Below are 15940 nucleotides of genomic sequence, written 5' to 3' on the forward strand. Positions count from 1 at the left end.
AGGGGAAGTTGGGAAGAAATGTCTGCTGTTCTAGGAAGAGATGAGAGGAGCTGTGGGGAGCAGTGGGGAGCTGTCGGGAGGAGTGTGGCAAATGGAGAGTGTTTCCAGCTGTGGTCAGTGCTCAGTGGTGATCCAGCTTCTTCAGTCACACACACACACACACACACACACACACACACACACACGGGAACTTTCTGGGGCAGCAGCAGATACAAGGCTTTGTCAGAGCTCTCCTATCTCCTATGGGTTTCTGGAACCAGCTTTGCCTGCACCCCTGGGAGACTATGGTCCTGGCAATTGTGCCCCTACAAAACAGACATAAAAGGTCCAGCCAACCTGACCCTGATTAGAACCCCATGGCACAGTTCTAAAGCCCCCATCTGGAGTCAGCATCTGCAGAAGCCATTATGAGGCCAGGCTGTGACTGGTGGGCTTGAGGACAGAGGGAAAATGAAGAGTACTCTATAGCCAAAGTCGTGTAAGAGCAACCGGCCCTAATTGAGGCTGTGTGCACAGGGGCCCTGAATGGGCACTGGTGCAGTTTTCTCACTGACAACTTGCTATTTTGACTTCACATGGCCAGAGATATACTGGGTGGAGACCAGGCTGAGCTCAGGCACAGTTCCCTAAGGGGGACCAGCAAGACCATCCCTCCCCCTCATCGCCTTGGCATCCCTTCTCCAACATCCACCACCATCCCCCCCTGTCCCTCTATCATATCCCATCATCCCCCAGCATCCTCACACCATCCCTCCCCTCCCCCTCCCCCAGCATCCTTACATAATCCCTCCCCCTCTCCCCCAACATCTTCATACCATCCTTCCCTCTCTCCCTCCCCTCTCCCAGCATCCTTATACCATCCCTCCCCCTCCCCTCAGCATCCTCACACCATCCTTCCCCCTCCCTCACCCCCTCCCCCTCCCTCAGCATCCTCACACCATCCCTCACCCTCTCCCCCAACATCTTCACACCATCCTTCCCTCTCTCCCTCCCCTCTCCCAGCATCCTTATACCATCCCTCCCCTCCCCTGCCCCCAACATCCTCACAGCATTCCTCCTCCCCACCCCCAGCATCCTCACACCATCTTCCCAGAAACCCTCTCGCCTGGGCCAGGTCTGGTTGTACTTTGCTGGGTGTGGCTGAGGTTGAGACATATGAATGGGACAGAGGGTCTAAGTGGGGCCTTCCTGTCAACTGCCTTCCAGAGGATAAAGTTGGTTCTAGAGAGTAAGAGTCAGAAGCAAAGACCCCTCTCTGGTAACATAGGGGTTACCTCCCCAGGAGTCTGTACAGTGACCCTTCTTCCAGTCTCTTCTGAGATTCCTGGCAGCACCAAACCATCTTGGCTGAAAGGACCTGCCTTACAGAATAAATTGGAGGCAGTACCTAGGAGGAACTCACCAAACCCCACCCCATGAGGCAGGTCCAGCCTGGCTTCCTTGACACCCTTTCTGCCCTGCCAGGTCAATTCCTGGGCTTCCCACAGAGGAAGCCCTCAATATTCTGCCTACCTACCATCTAGCGTCCCACAGTTACCCTGGTAGATGGGCACCAGTCACTCAAATGTACAGGAGGTGAGAGAAACAAGTGAGTGCCAGGGCACTAGGACCCGCCCAGATGATCCCTCAGGGATGTGGGTGCCACCGGCCCCCTTTCTAGCTGTGGCACTAGATCAGGGCACTCCAGGGCCTGGAAGAGGCTGTGTTCCCTTTCTCTAGGACACATGTCCCTGCATACAGCTGTTTGAGATGTGGTATCTCTGTGCCTATTGGTCCAGCCTTTCCTATTCTATTCTATTCTATTCTATTCTATTCTATTCTATTCTATTCTATTCTATTCTATTCTTCTATTCTATTCTATTCTATTCTATCTATTCTAGTTTTCAGAGTCAACCCTACATGGCCCTGTCTGAGAGGAGCTTCTTGCCACTTGGGAATGGTTGCGCAATGAACAATCCCAGCTGCTGTGTATGGAGCCCTGCTGAACTGTGTCAAGAACTTTGCTTATTTATTCACTTGACATTTATTTCATCTTTTTAAAAGATGGTTTCTAGCCAAACATGCAGCACTCCAATAATCCCAGCACTTGGAGAGGCAGGGGACCAGGTGTCCAGAATCACCCCCTTGAGTATACAGGGAACAGTCTGGTGAGAACCCTATCTCCAAAAGAGGAAGGGAGAGGAGGAGGAGGAGGAAGAAGAGGAGGAGGAGGAAGAGGAGGAGGAGGCAGAGGCAGAGGAGGTAGCTCAGTATATAAAGCACTTGCCACGAAAGTAGAAGGACCAGAATTCAGATCCCCAGAAACCGTGCCAGTGTGGTATTATTATGACCTACCCTTGGAAGACCCATCTCTCACCACGTGCTTTGATTGATTGGTTGATTGATTGATTGATTGATTGATTGAATAGGATCTCACCTCAACTCATAATCCTCCTCCCTTGGCTTTCTGGGTCCTGCGATTACAGGCAGTAGGTCTGGCTAGCCATATTCTTTTGCCTCCACAGACATGTGGGAGAGAATGAAGAGACAGTGATGGTTGGTCAGCTGGAGGCTGTGTCCCCAGACCTGGGTTGCCTGTCCCTGTCTGCTGTGACCAGCAAGCATCAAGAATCAAGTGGCTCTTGATATGTCCTTGTTCTCACCCTGCAGATGTTGTTTCCTTTCCCATCTCTAGCAGGGAGCATGGCTATTCTAGACACTGCCTTGAAGGCACAGCCAAGCACTCCTTAACACTTCCTGGGCTTACAGGTGGGTCCACAGCCCCTCCCCCTCGAGATTGAGTGGGTTTTCACGGGCTATTTTTCACCACCGTGACACCATACCTGACAAGAGTGACTTAGAGAAGGCAAGGATCATTTGGGCGCACAGTTTGGGGCACAGTTCATTGTGTCAGGAAGGCACTGGTCACATAGCATCCATAAGGAGCAGAGAGATGCGAATGCTGGTCCTCACTTTCTTAGATTGATATAGTTCAGGACTCCAGTTCATGGGAGTGTTGCCCATGCCCAGGGTTATCTTTCCTGCTCAGTTAAACCTCCCTTGAAACATCCCTACAGACACACCAAAGGTATGCTTCCAAAGTGATCCTCAGTCCAGTTGGGTTAGTGGTTAAGGCGACCAATTCAACCACAAGAATATCGCAGCAGTGACCCCATGTGACCTCTGAGGCTGCCTTGGTTTTAAATTGTGTGTTTGTATATGTGTTGGGAGGGGGGAATGGGTTTTCTTTCTATTATATGGGCTCTGGTGACTCAATTCAGGGCATCGTGTTTGATAAAGACCGCCTTTACTTCTGAGGCATCTCACCCCTCCTCTACCTTGTATTTTAGAACAGATAGCCCAAACTGATCTACCAGGTGTGAGGTGATTCCCTCAGGTTTCCACACTCAGAGGAAGTCCAAGACGTAGGAGGAGGCCTCAGGTCAGCAGAGACGTCCTCTCATAATACCAGCCAAGATATCAGCCACAGAATGAAGGGCCCTCCAGACCCTTCAGAGCCACCTCTAACTGAGACCTGCGATCTCACAGATCAGAATCAAATTATAGGAGGCTACAGCAGAGGACAGGGTAATTTTTCATTGATATCAGGCACCTTAGTTCATTCCATCCTTCAAAGATCCTCAATACAGATATTGTCAGCCATGTGCTTTGTTTGTTTGTTTGTTGAGGCCGGGTCTTCCTCTGTAGTCCAGGCTGTTCTCAAACTCAAAATCCTCCTACCTCAGTCCCTCGAGTGCTGGGATTATAGATGGACACACTATAATCACAAAGGAGATTAAAGCTCAGAGAGGTTCAGAAACTTGCCCAGTACTTCCCAGATAATTTGGCTTCTGGCTTCTGAGAAGTGCCTGGCTATGTCAGCCTCAGTTGTACCTCAGTTGTAGGAATTTCTGAGAGCCTGGGTTCTCTGAAATGTTTGACCATCCAGTGGAAAGAAGATAGCATTTTCAACAAATGGTGCTGGCTCAACTGGCGGTTATCATGGAGAAGAATGTGAATTGATCCATTCTTATCTCCTTGTACAAAGCTCAAGTCTAAGTGGATCAAGGAACTCCATATAAAACCAGAGACACTGAAACTTATAGAGGAGAAAGTGGGGAAAAGCCTCGAAGATATGGGCACAGGGGAAAAAATCCTGAACAGAACAGCAATGGCTTGTGCTGTAAGATCGAGAATCGACAAGTGGGACCTCATAAAATTGCAAAGCTTCTGGAAGACAAAGGACACTGTCTCAATAAGACAAAAAGGCGACCAACAGATTCGGAGAACCGATTTCTTTCTTCTTTTTTTTTTTTTTTAAACTGGACATAGTACTACCAGCAGATCCAGCAATGCCTCTACTGGGCATATACCCAGAAGATTTTCCAAATGGTAATAAGGACACATGCTCCACTATGTTCATAGCAGCCCTATTTATAATAACCAGAAGCTGGAAAGAACCCAGATGTCCCTCAACAGAGGAATGGATACAGAAAATGTGGTATGTTTACACAATGGAGTACTACTCAGCTATTAAAAACAATGAATTTATGAAATTCTTAGGCAAATGGATGTATCTGGAGGATATCATCCTGAGTGAGGTAACCCAATCACAAAAGAACACACATGATATGCACTCACTGATAAGTGGATATTAGCCCAGAAACCTAGAATACCCAAGATACAATTTCCAAAACACAAGAAAATCAAGAAGAAGGAAGACCAACTGGGGAGAACCGATTTCTAAGCAGAGTTCTGTCACAGCACTTCCTACTGGCTGGTCTCCCCTGCTGGTGAGAGATGCTATTGCAACTCAACTCTAGTAGACAAGAGCGGAGATCTTGCACAGCTGGAGCTGGAGAAAGTTCAACCAAGAGGTTTTGTTGTACCAGGTTTAACCCTAGGAGACAGGTGAGCTGAGTTTGAGTTCCTGTCCTGACACAGGTCAGTCAGGATCCACTGAATATGACAGAAACCCCTGCGGGCATCTCAGTAGAGGACAAGATTATAGGATTGAGGAGGTTATCAGACTGGAGAATGAACAGATGGAGCCAGCCCCACCCTGAGCTCAAGCAAAGATAGAGTAAAGCCGGAGCACAAGGACCGGGCTACCCAACAGGTACAGGAAGAGCAGTGGAAGTTTTGCCACTAGATCTGGTATTAAGAAAGATGCACCTAATGCTCAAGAAATGTGAGGCCTCAGAGTGAGGAGTTCTGATGGGATGGAGGGTATGCATGGGAAAATCTTGGAGATTGGCGTTAGAGATGTGGGATGTGGAACAGTTGGTGGGTGGACCTACAGGGATATAAGGTCTGGATTGTAAAAAAAAAGATTAAACAATAAAGAAATTTAATAAAAAAGAAAATTATTTTTTAAAAAGGGACAACAGAAAAAAAAAAAGAAAAAAGAAAGGTCCCCAGTTGCTGCTAAGTTGCCACCTGAAACACAAAAGGAGAGAAACCCCACTTTTTCTACCCCCAATGTTTTACCATGCTTCCTTCACCTCAAACTTGTGACAACACCCCCCTGTCCTGTCCCTCCTGGGTTTGCACAGGTGATTTGTCACTATGCAAAGAACCCATGGCAGCTTCCAATATAAGGACTAGGCTGTGAGGAGCTGCACCCCAGAGGATGCAGTTCTCTGTTCGTTTGGTCTCAGTAACTGGCTGAAGACTCACCTGTAACCCAAACATGAGGAAGGCTGAGTAGGTGATAGCTCAAGGCCAGCCTGAGCTGCAGATAGGTCTGGGAAATGGGCCATAGCTCGGTGGTACCGTCTTTGCCTGGCATGCACAAAGCCCTAGGTTCAATTCTCAGCACCGCATAAGCCAGGTGTGAGGGTGAGGCACTTAGAGGGTGGAGGCAGGAGGACCCTGGTACCAACCAGAGTGTGAGGAAATAGAGGAGTCATGCCCAGGGTAGAAGAAATGAGGCTAGGTAAAAATTTCAGCATAAATGAACTCAGAAAGCTAGGCTGTAAGAGGCTGAATTGCTAAATACCACTGAACTGTGGTGGGGTTTGTTAGATTTATAGCCGAAAGGCTTGAAGTGTGGCAGGCATGTGTGAGGCCCCAGCACCATCAAAAATGAAAGAGGAGCATAAGAAAAAGAAGACAGAGGAGGAAAAGAGGGGAGGAGTGGGGAGCAGAAGTGAGGAAGAAACTGATGGCAAAATCAAAACTCAGAGTGCCCTCAATGCACTCAAGTGTGGGGCCCCATTTCCTGGGTAGCACAGGTGAGAGAGCCAGGGTCCAGAGTGGTCCAGAGTAGCAGTGACCTGTCCGAATTGGTGCAGCCTGCGGCTGGGCTGAGAGCCACAGCCCACAGTGGCAGGCAGAGTTCCTGGAAAGCAAGCGGGTGGAGTTCCTCCTAGAGATCAGAGCAGCTTGGGCAAGATCCCCTGGTCAAGGTCTCCGCCCTGGCAGAGGTAACACCCCCCTGGGGGAGGAGCGGGACGTGAACGCTGAGTCCTCAGTAGGTTTGGTACAGCCTGTCCTGTGAGCTTCCGGTGGCTTCTGTTACTCTACCCTGGATGAGTTGGTCTTAGGTTCCCGAAAGCATGGATGGGGCAGGAGGGGGGGGGGGCGTCGTGAGGCCACCTGAGTGGAAAGATGGGCACTGTTTACAAAATCAACCTCTCCTTGGAAACTTTTTTTTTTTTAATTAACACAGGCCAATAAAAGTTAAGACACAAGAGAGCAGAAGGACGCCCACATCTGGTAGGGACCCCTGCCACCACCTCCTCCACCTCCTTCTCCTCCCGCACCCTCTGCTTCCTTTTCCTCTCTTTCTCCCTTCTCCCCTTTACTTTCCTTCTCCCCCCCCCTTCTCTTTTCCTCCCCGTTTGTCTCCCTTCCCACCTTCTGCCTTCTACATACATTTATTAAACACCAGCTGTGTGCCAGGTGCGTCTCTGAGCCCTGAAGACACAGCATGCAATATGTGTATATATAAGGCCCTGCTTATATTATGAAGGGTCGTCCATGTCTGCTCCTGTAAGGAGTCCCACTGTGATGCTGTGGAGGCCAGCTTCTTGTGGTCCAGGGTGTTTCATGAGCTTCTGTGAATGGACAGCTTGCCTACCCATCTTATCTCTAGAGATGCCTGTTCCTTAGGCAACCCTCCCCCTGCAGTATTGCCTCCACCAAGGCTGCCCTGGCAGAGGACTCCCCCATGGGTTCCCTTCCCTGGGGAATAGGCAGCACCCACCTCCTGGTCTGCAGAGTTCTCTCTCCCTGCTACCTCCCTCTACTGCCACCCACAGCTATTCTGGGCCCCAGGTCCCTTTCACTTTCTGCTTAGCTCTTCCTGCTCAGCAGTTCCTCACCCTCCCCTGCTCCTCCAGCCCCCTCCCTGCTGGCCCCAGGTTTTGTCTGTGCCTTTTTTGCTGCTGGCTCGTTTCTATTAGAAACTGCACGGGAAGGCAGCTTGCAGTGAGACCTGGGTTTGAATTCCTCTCTGTGCCTTCCTGGCATGGGGCTTTGACCCACCTTGGAGCTTCAAATCCTTGTATGTACCACCTAGTGGGGCTGTGGGGGCTGGGAGCTCCTCTGCAGATTCCCTGAGACACTCCAGGATTTACATCTTAGCTCAAGTCTTAGCACATAATAGAAACAGAGATCATGCACAAGTTCTTGTGTGTGTGCATGTGTGTGTGTGCACATGCATGTATGTGTATGCATGCATGCACACGCTCATGTGTAATGGGATGGGGCACTAAGAAAAAAAGAACAACAAAATCCCTGAGGACTTCACTGAGCACCGCTCTAGGAAGGGTGACCTTGGCCAAGTCCCTTCCTTCCCTAAGCCCTAGTTTCCTTGTGAAGCACCTGCAATAAAGATCAGTTATCCCTGCCAAGCAGTGGTGGCACACGCCTTTAATCCCAGCCCTTTGGAGGCAGAGGCAGACTGATCTCTGGTCTACAGAGTGAGTTCCAGAACAATCAGGGCTATTCAGTGAAATGCTGAAAAAGTGAAAAAGAGGGGGGGGGAGAGAGAGAGAGGAAAGGAGAGGGAGACAGGGAGGGAGGGAGGGAGGAGAGAGAGAGAGAGAGAGAGAGAGAGAGAGAGAGAGAGACCCAGTGCCCAGTGAATGCTGGCTGAGCAGGTATGTACCCTGACCCTCCTGTAGGGTGGCCTCAGCTGATAGGCTTCATCCAGCTGCATGTGTCTTTGTTTACAGAGCTGCCTCAGGCGTCTTTCCATAATGCTTATGCTTGTAGCTCTAAGAGCACAGGTAGGAACCATAGACCCCTTAAAGATTAGGCAGGAGTAGCTGGTCTCTTAACCATTTGGCCAGGATACCAACATTCAGGGATAGGACACAGATTCAAAAACAACTTCAGCCCCACTCCCTACGCATCTTCTACTTTAGGGACAGTCTGATACTTTTCAAAAGTCTGCTCCTTCTGCTTCAGCCTCCTGGGAGGAGGAACTACAGTAGTGCGCCACCACACCTGACATTTTCTTATCTTTTCTCACTTCCTCTTTCCCTCCCACGAGATTTCTCCAGTCTGGAATCCCAGGGCTTAGACTTACTGCAGCCATCTTCTGTCTAGCCTGAAGTTTCCCTTTTCAGGACCTCTGGTGTTGTTTTTGGATACAGTATCTCTTTTTGTTTCCCTAAAGGCTTTGCTTAGTCTGTCTGTGGAGCCCTGCTTTCTGTTTTTATTTTTTTCCATTATTCACCTACTAACAGAAGTGTGTTCAGTAGTCAGGGGACATGTGTGCAGGTCCCAACTTGCAGGGACATTTCTTTCCTTCCACACGTGGATTCTGGGCATCAGACTCAGAACTGGTGTACCTTCTGTCCAGCCTGCCACCTGCTTGGCCCAGGCCTCAGGCAGTGTTTATGTAGATGGCATACTTGGGAACTGAAGATACTTGGGAACTGAAGTTGATAATGTGTGCCTATTGTGAACAACAACCTGGACCCCATCCCAGGACTACATAAACCAGGCATGGTGGTGCATGCCAGTGATCTCAGGACTGGTAAATGAAGGGAGGGGAGCAAGAGGATGGAGAGTTCAAGGCCACCCTAAGCTAGTACGTTTGAGACCAGCCTGGGCTACATGAGACCTTGTCTCAAAAAGTGTATTTATTAAGGGTTCTGGTGGAGATTGGAGTGCTAATACCCTCCCGAGTTGTCTCTGGATGTCCCTGTGATGCCAAGAGGCACAGCACAAGTGACCCAGGCCTACTTCGACATCAAAGCACCTTTGATGTACCAGACATCGTTCTGCCCCCAGGGAACACAAGGCCACACCAGGAGTCATTTGTCATCCTTGTCACAGTGGGGCATGATGGTGGGTCTTGCAGCAAATCAGTAAAGGGGATGTTAAACAGGGCTCCAAAAAGGACAGGTCACGCCCCTCTCAGCAAAAGCCCCGAGGGCCAATGGCCGAGGTTTAGAGTCTATACTCTAGAACAACTTCTGGGAAATAGAGTCCCCAGTGTACCAGGGGTGACAGGAAGATCCCTGAAGCCAGGTATCGATGGCACTCCTGTTTAGCAGGTTGAAGCTGAGCAGGCCATGCAGGTGTGATGAGAGAAGGCACTGCCCCCTCTTCAGCCTCTCGGAGAGAGCAGAGGTGGCAGCAGTTGCCTAGGCTTCAGCCCTGCCTGACGTGGGTCCCTACCAAGCCGTGTGACGAGACCAGGCCACAAGAAAGAGGTTTCAACAAGCGTTATCGCTTCCTGGAACTCAGACTCAAGAGACTTCCCCGAAGAAGACCGGTTGTGCCTGGCGGGTGGGCAGGCTGAGCGCCTCAGGGACCATGCTGTCCCCTTCCTCCTCTGCTGCCCCCAATCTCATCTCAATACCTGGAAATGCACCACCCTCCTCCTCTGTACCCCGTGAGATGCCAGCAACTGCTCCAGAGGCTAGGGCAGGTACCAGTCCAGGATCTTTCCCCCTACCCATGGCATACTTAGGCCTGTCTGGGCCAAGTTGGCATTCATAGGTGTCTAGACAGTTGCCCCTTTACCTCCCTGCCTCTGGACAAGTGCTCAGGGTATTCAGCAACTAGATGTGCACGGATTGGCCTCTGTATTACTGACAAGAGAAATGGACCCATCTCCAACCCATTTATTTCATCTGGCCCACAAGATAGGTGGCACCCCCCTACAAGTGGCACCCTAGACTGGTCCATGCTTTCAAGTTCTGTCTGGCAGAGGAATGACAACTCAAAAGTCTAGGTCCAGGGTCTCATCATCCCCGGATGGCTATGGTAGCTCTGGAATAAGTTACTTCCTGCTTTCCCAGTTCACAGATACCTGGGTTGGTAGTCTAGGTGCCCTGGGTGGTCTCAGTACAAAGTGTTGGGGGGCACAGATGGGGGCTTCAAGGACAAAACTGAACTATCCTCCAAGGCAAGAAGCTCCAGGCCCTGCAGTGGCTTTCCCAGAGGATTTTTGAAGAACCGAGTAAGAGACTGAGAAGCGCTTGGCACTACCTCAGATGAGTGTTGATCTGGTGTGGTGGGTGGGTGGCTCACACCTGCAGTCACAGCACTGAGCAGCTGAGGACTGTGCGTCCCAGCTGACCCTTCCAACTTCCACTGACCGGGACCTGGTCAGGGTGAGTATAGAGTGCTTTAAAGTAACAACCTCTTTTTTTTGAATGGAGGGGTGTATTATAATAATAATGTGGACATTTCCCCCAATTTTTCCATTTGTATAATACATTATGTAAACACTGTAAACAAATACATTATGTAAACAATCATGAAGCAGGAGAACCAAGAATTCCAGGCCAGATTGTGCTCCCTAAGACCCCAGTTCAAAAAACAAAACAAAACAAAAAATAAAAAACCAAATCTACAAACAGCAATAAAGTGAAACAAGCCAGCTGAGCTTGGTGGAACAGGTTTGTAACCTCAGCTACCCAGAGCCCAGCAAATCCAAGTCTGAACTACACCGTGAGTTCAATGCTAGCCTGGGAAACTTAGTGAGACCTTGAAACCTATTGTTACTTGGTGATAGAGCATCTGTGTTGTGAGCACCTACCCGTCCCATCCCCAACACCAGAGACAATGAAGAGTCCAGGAAAACCCTGTTAGGTGGAAAAATTAGAGCATGTGTTCTAGCTGCTCTCTGCAGCAGACAGCTGAGCAGACCACAGACACTCCGGCTCCTGCCTTGGCCCGCATTCCCACTAGGCCTAATGGCTGCCCCTACTGCTCTGTGAATGGATTCCACAGGCTTGTGAGGGACAGAAACATAACCAAGGCTAACATACACAACAGAAAAAATGACACACAGGACACAGATATCACGGGGCAGAGAGGCATGGATGGACGCATGCTCCTTGCTGCCCAGTAGATGGCTGTTGGGATCATCAGCAGGAGGACAGAGGGTATGGCCCTCTCAGCACCCTCTCAGCATGCATGAAATCTGGGTCTTAGTCCCATCACCACATAAACACAGCATGGTGGAACAGGAGGATCAGGAGTTCAAGGTCACCCACTGCTACATAGAGAGTTCAAGGCCAGTCTGAGCTATGTAAAACTAGACCTTTTACCAGTCCAGGACCTTTTCCCTCTACCCACAGGATGCTTAAGCCTGGTTGGGCCAAATCTAAGTATCTAGACACCTCTCTGGAAAAGTGTTCAAGGTATTCAGTTTAGCCTCAGTGTTACTGACAAAGAAATGGGCCCATCTCCCACCCATTCCATCCAGCCCACCAGACAGGTGAAACAAAATGAAGCAAACACATGAAGAACATCCCATTCGTCCAACCTGGGTCCACTCTGACCCGGGGCATGAGAACTCCGGTTGGCATCGGTCATTCAGGACCATGACAGCACAGGTAGCAAGTGTTCTACAGTGCTAAATGCCAGGTGATGATGACACAGTACTGGAGCCTAAGTTTCTGCTGTCCAAGCTTCCCATACTTCCTAGGTACCGTGGGGGTGGGGGGCTGGATTGGTGGCCCCAAATCCATCCCTAGGTTGTCTTCCCTCCAACCCTGTGACTGGCATGCAGGAGGCTCAGAGTAGAAGTATCGAGATAAATTAAGTTTGTCGAAGACCATCCCACACCAACAGTAACCTTTGCCCCTCATTGTTGGGACTGAGATGCCCGCCAGAAAGAAGGGACCGGGCTCGGGAGGAAGTCCAGGCTACCATTGCAAGTATGGGCAGCTGATTTCTAAGAAACCAGCCAAGGGACAGGAAGGTCTAGGCAAGGCTCCCAGGATGGCTTTTGCTTTCAGTTTTAGGGGTCAAAACGGAGCAGGTGCCCAGACTGCCTGACTGAGCAGTGCAGTGAGCTCTGCTTTGTAGGATCAAGGCTGCAGCCAACAGACTCTTCTGGACCTGGGCCAGGCCAGAGCCTAGATTTCTGTAATGGTCGCCACACAGCCCAGAGCTAGGCACTGGGGGCTGGGACTGTGGACTGGCTGACACCGTTAGGTCCCTTATCTATTTGTCCTTTGTCTTATCTACACCCCAATCAGTCAGTCAGTCGCCTCATCCTTCATTTATTCAGGCCCTCATCTCCTCTGCCTCGTGTGCCCCACACTTTATCTTCAGTTTTTCCTTCTTCAGCTCTCACCTCCCTCTCCTCCCTGGTCCCCTCTTCCCCCTCCCCCGTTTCTCCTTTTTTTTTTTTTTTTCCCCCAAGACAAGGTTTCTCTGTGTAGCCCTGGCTGTCCTGGAACTCACTTTGTAGACCAGGCTGGCCTCGAACTCAGAAATCCGCCTGCCTCTGCCTCCCAAGTGCTGGGATTAAAGGTGTGTGCCACCACCGCCCGGCCCATTTCTCCTTCTTTCCCTTGCTTCCTTTCCTGAATTCTCCATCCTTCTTCCTTCTCTGAACCCTTCCCTTCTGCTTCTCTGGATATCCCACCCCCACACATCTCTGTCTCCCCCACCCTTCTTCTCTGTCCCAGATTTGAGATAGGGTCTCATGTAGCCCAGGCTGACATCAAATTTACTAGGTAATTGAGGATAACTTTGGTGGCCCAGGACTTTAATCTCAGCTCTCTGGAGGCAGGGGCAGGTAGATCTCTCTGAATTCAAGGCCAACCTGGTCTAGAGTTCCAACAGAGAAACTCTGTTTCAAAAACAAAGAAACAAACAAACCTCTGATGCCCCTGCCTCTCCCTCACAAATGCTGGGATTCCAGGTGTTCCAGTTCACGAGGTGCTGGGGAAACTCCCAGGCAATAACAGGTTGCATCTCAGTGTCAGGGTGATGTTCTCCTGGAATTCACATTAAAATAAGCATTTAATCAGCAAGGAGACCTTTGGGCATCCTGTGCCTAACCTAACACCTGACCTTGAGGGTGTCAGTGTCTTCTTCATCCTCATGTCCCCCCTCCCCCATCATCCCTCCCTCTCTCTTCCATGTCCACTTCTGTCTTCAGTTTAACCTTTTTTCCAAATCCAGTGTGGAGTTTTTATCTCATCTCTGGAGGGCTTTCTTTGTACCTGGCTTACTTTTAAGACCTTTACAGGTATTAGTGTGGGTGTCTCCCTAATTATCTCACACTTTGCTAGGGAAACTGAGGCACAGAGGCACAGAGGTTGAATAAGCATGTTTTCCAAGTAAAGCAGGAAGAACCCTCAAAGGCTTTCCTCGGTGCTCAGAGCTGCTTCGAGCGCCCCAGGAGAGCCTGGCAGTGACAAGCAAGGACAGGGATGGTGGGGGCAGAGCTGGAATGGACACAGGGCCAGTTTGGGGAGATCTCAGATCCCATGCAATGGGACTCTATCGGGCTCTGGGTCACTTCACTAGGCTGAAATGCTTTGGCTACTATGTAGATTTGCTATATAGGACATGGAGAGGGCTTAGGCTCCCTGGCCCCATTGTCCTCATCTGTACACTGGACAATAACTGCACCCACCAGGCAGGACTGGGTCAACAACAGCTGCCAGCATTCATGTGGAATGTGTGTGTGGAAAGAGGTGACTCATCGAAGGTCGGGTCTCCAAGCTCAAGTTTCAGTCCTCCCCTCTTCCACTCCATCCCTGTCTTCCCTACATCGCAGGGGCCTGCCTTAAGGTCACTGTCACTCTCTTATCCACACACTACCGGTCTGGCTAGGGCCTCTCTCACCACCACACACACACACACACCCCGCCCCCAGACCTGAAGACTTTTATTTCAAACCACCTTCTGAAAACTGTGGTCTTTCCTGTCACCAGACTGGTAGGGAGGGGACTTGGCCAAGGTGAGACAGACAGATGAAGCCCGGGTTGCATTTCATTTTCAGTGGTCCGTGCAAGAGGTGAGGAAGGAAGGCCCTAGCTAGCCCCACACAAAGCTGCGAATTGAGCATGTATTCTGTGACACACATTTCTGGTTGCTTCTGTTCCCCTGTATGGGTGCAGTTATTGTCCATTTTACAGATGAGGACAATGGGGCTGGGGAGGCTAAGCCTCTCCATGTCCTGTATAGCAAATCTACATAGTAGTGAGCTTGGTGTGATCTCCTCCCATCTCCCAGTAAGCAGGCAGTATTTCCATGGACCCTTACCCTGCTCCAGGAATCCTCAAACCTATTTCTCTCTCCCTCTCCCTCTCCCTTTCTTTCTCTCTCCCCTCCTCCTTCCTCTCTCCTCTCTCTCTCTCCCTCTCCTCTTCTCTCTCTCTCTCTCTCTCTCTCTCTCTCTCTCTCTCTCTCTCCACTTATGTCGAGGGCAGAGGTCAACATTAGGTCACCTGGTGAACATATGCAAGCAGGCAGGCAAGCACACACACACACACACACACACACACACACACACACACACACGAGTAATCAAATGGCTGGAACTTGGTCAAATAGTACAAGTGGAGCCCATGGATGCTTAGAAGTTAACATGAAGAATTGGGAGAAAAGCAGGAGCTAGACCCAACAGCCTGGGGTGTGACATTGGGCCCTTATCTAGCTCTTTGAGGTTAGCACTCTGTTAGATTTGCTCCATACTGCTCCTGTGAGAATGGTGTGGGACTCTGAGCTCCTATGAGCATAGAGCTTAGAACAATGCCTAACAATTGACAAGCAGTTGACAAGACTGAGCTGGCTGTCACTGCCCCAATCAGCAAGTGAGGAGGCCAGGACCGGACTGGTCTTGGGTTTGCTGGGTCAACTGACGTCAGGGCAGCTGGCACAAGGCACTGTATTTGTTATTATTAGAGCCCCTGGATGTGGGGCTTCGGGGAGTTTGCTTTTCACTTGCTCAATGCCCGTGACCTCTGTAAGACAGGGCAGAGGCAATATGGTAATTGAGGTAATATATGAATGAGGCCACCACAGTCCTTCAGATGACAGAGCCAGAACTCAAAGCCAAGTCCAAGGCCCAGGTCCTGGCTCTCTCTGTCCCTCTATGCTGTCTCCTAGAGTGGAATGTCATTGGGCAGGGGCCTTGCAGACTGAGTCAGCCAAGCCCCACCCCCTCTTCTTGTCCCTCCTGGCTGCGCCCAACTGTGGAAGGGAGTGTATAAGGTTTACCCACAGGTTCCTTCAGGTTCCCAGGTTTGTCCAACCTTTTCTGTCACTCTTTCAGGCTCCACCCTCATAGGGACTAAACTGCCTGCCTCATGTTTCCTGGGTCCTAGCTCATCCTCATCTGCACCTGTGGGGCCTCTCCAGTCCACCCACCCCCAGTGGCCCATTCTGATCTGGAAGCTCTCCCAGGCTTGATCCTACACAGCCTGGCAGGTAATATCCCTATTCCCTTCATACCAGCCTGTGTTGGCTTCCTGACCCTGCATTGCAGGAAAAGGGCAGGCTTGAGAGGTAGAGTCTCTGAGCTTTGGCTGGTCTGTGGACACCCTCAGTATACATCCTCAACCCTGTATTATCTGTAGTGAGTAGGATAATATCAGAGGCATCTAGGCCCAGGCCATGGGTCCACCCACCCTGACAGGGCCATTTCTCAGCCTTTCTGAACCTGTTTCTTCACAATGGAAGCTGGGTCAAGCCTCATACCTGGTAGGTAGCCGATAAATGCTGTTGATCTAAAGCACACAAG

This window comes from Mus caroli, unplaced genomic scaffold (assembly GCF_978045245.1).
Source record: "Mus caroli unplaced genomic scaffold, Mus_caroli_1 scaffold_17, whole genome shotgun sequence".
NCBI lineage: Eukaryota > Metazoa > Chordata > Mammalia > Rodentia > Muridae > Mus > Mus caroli.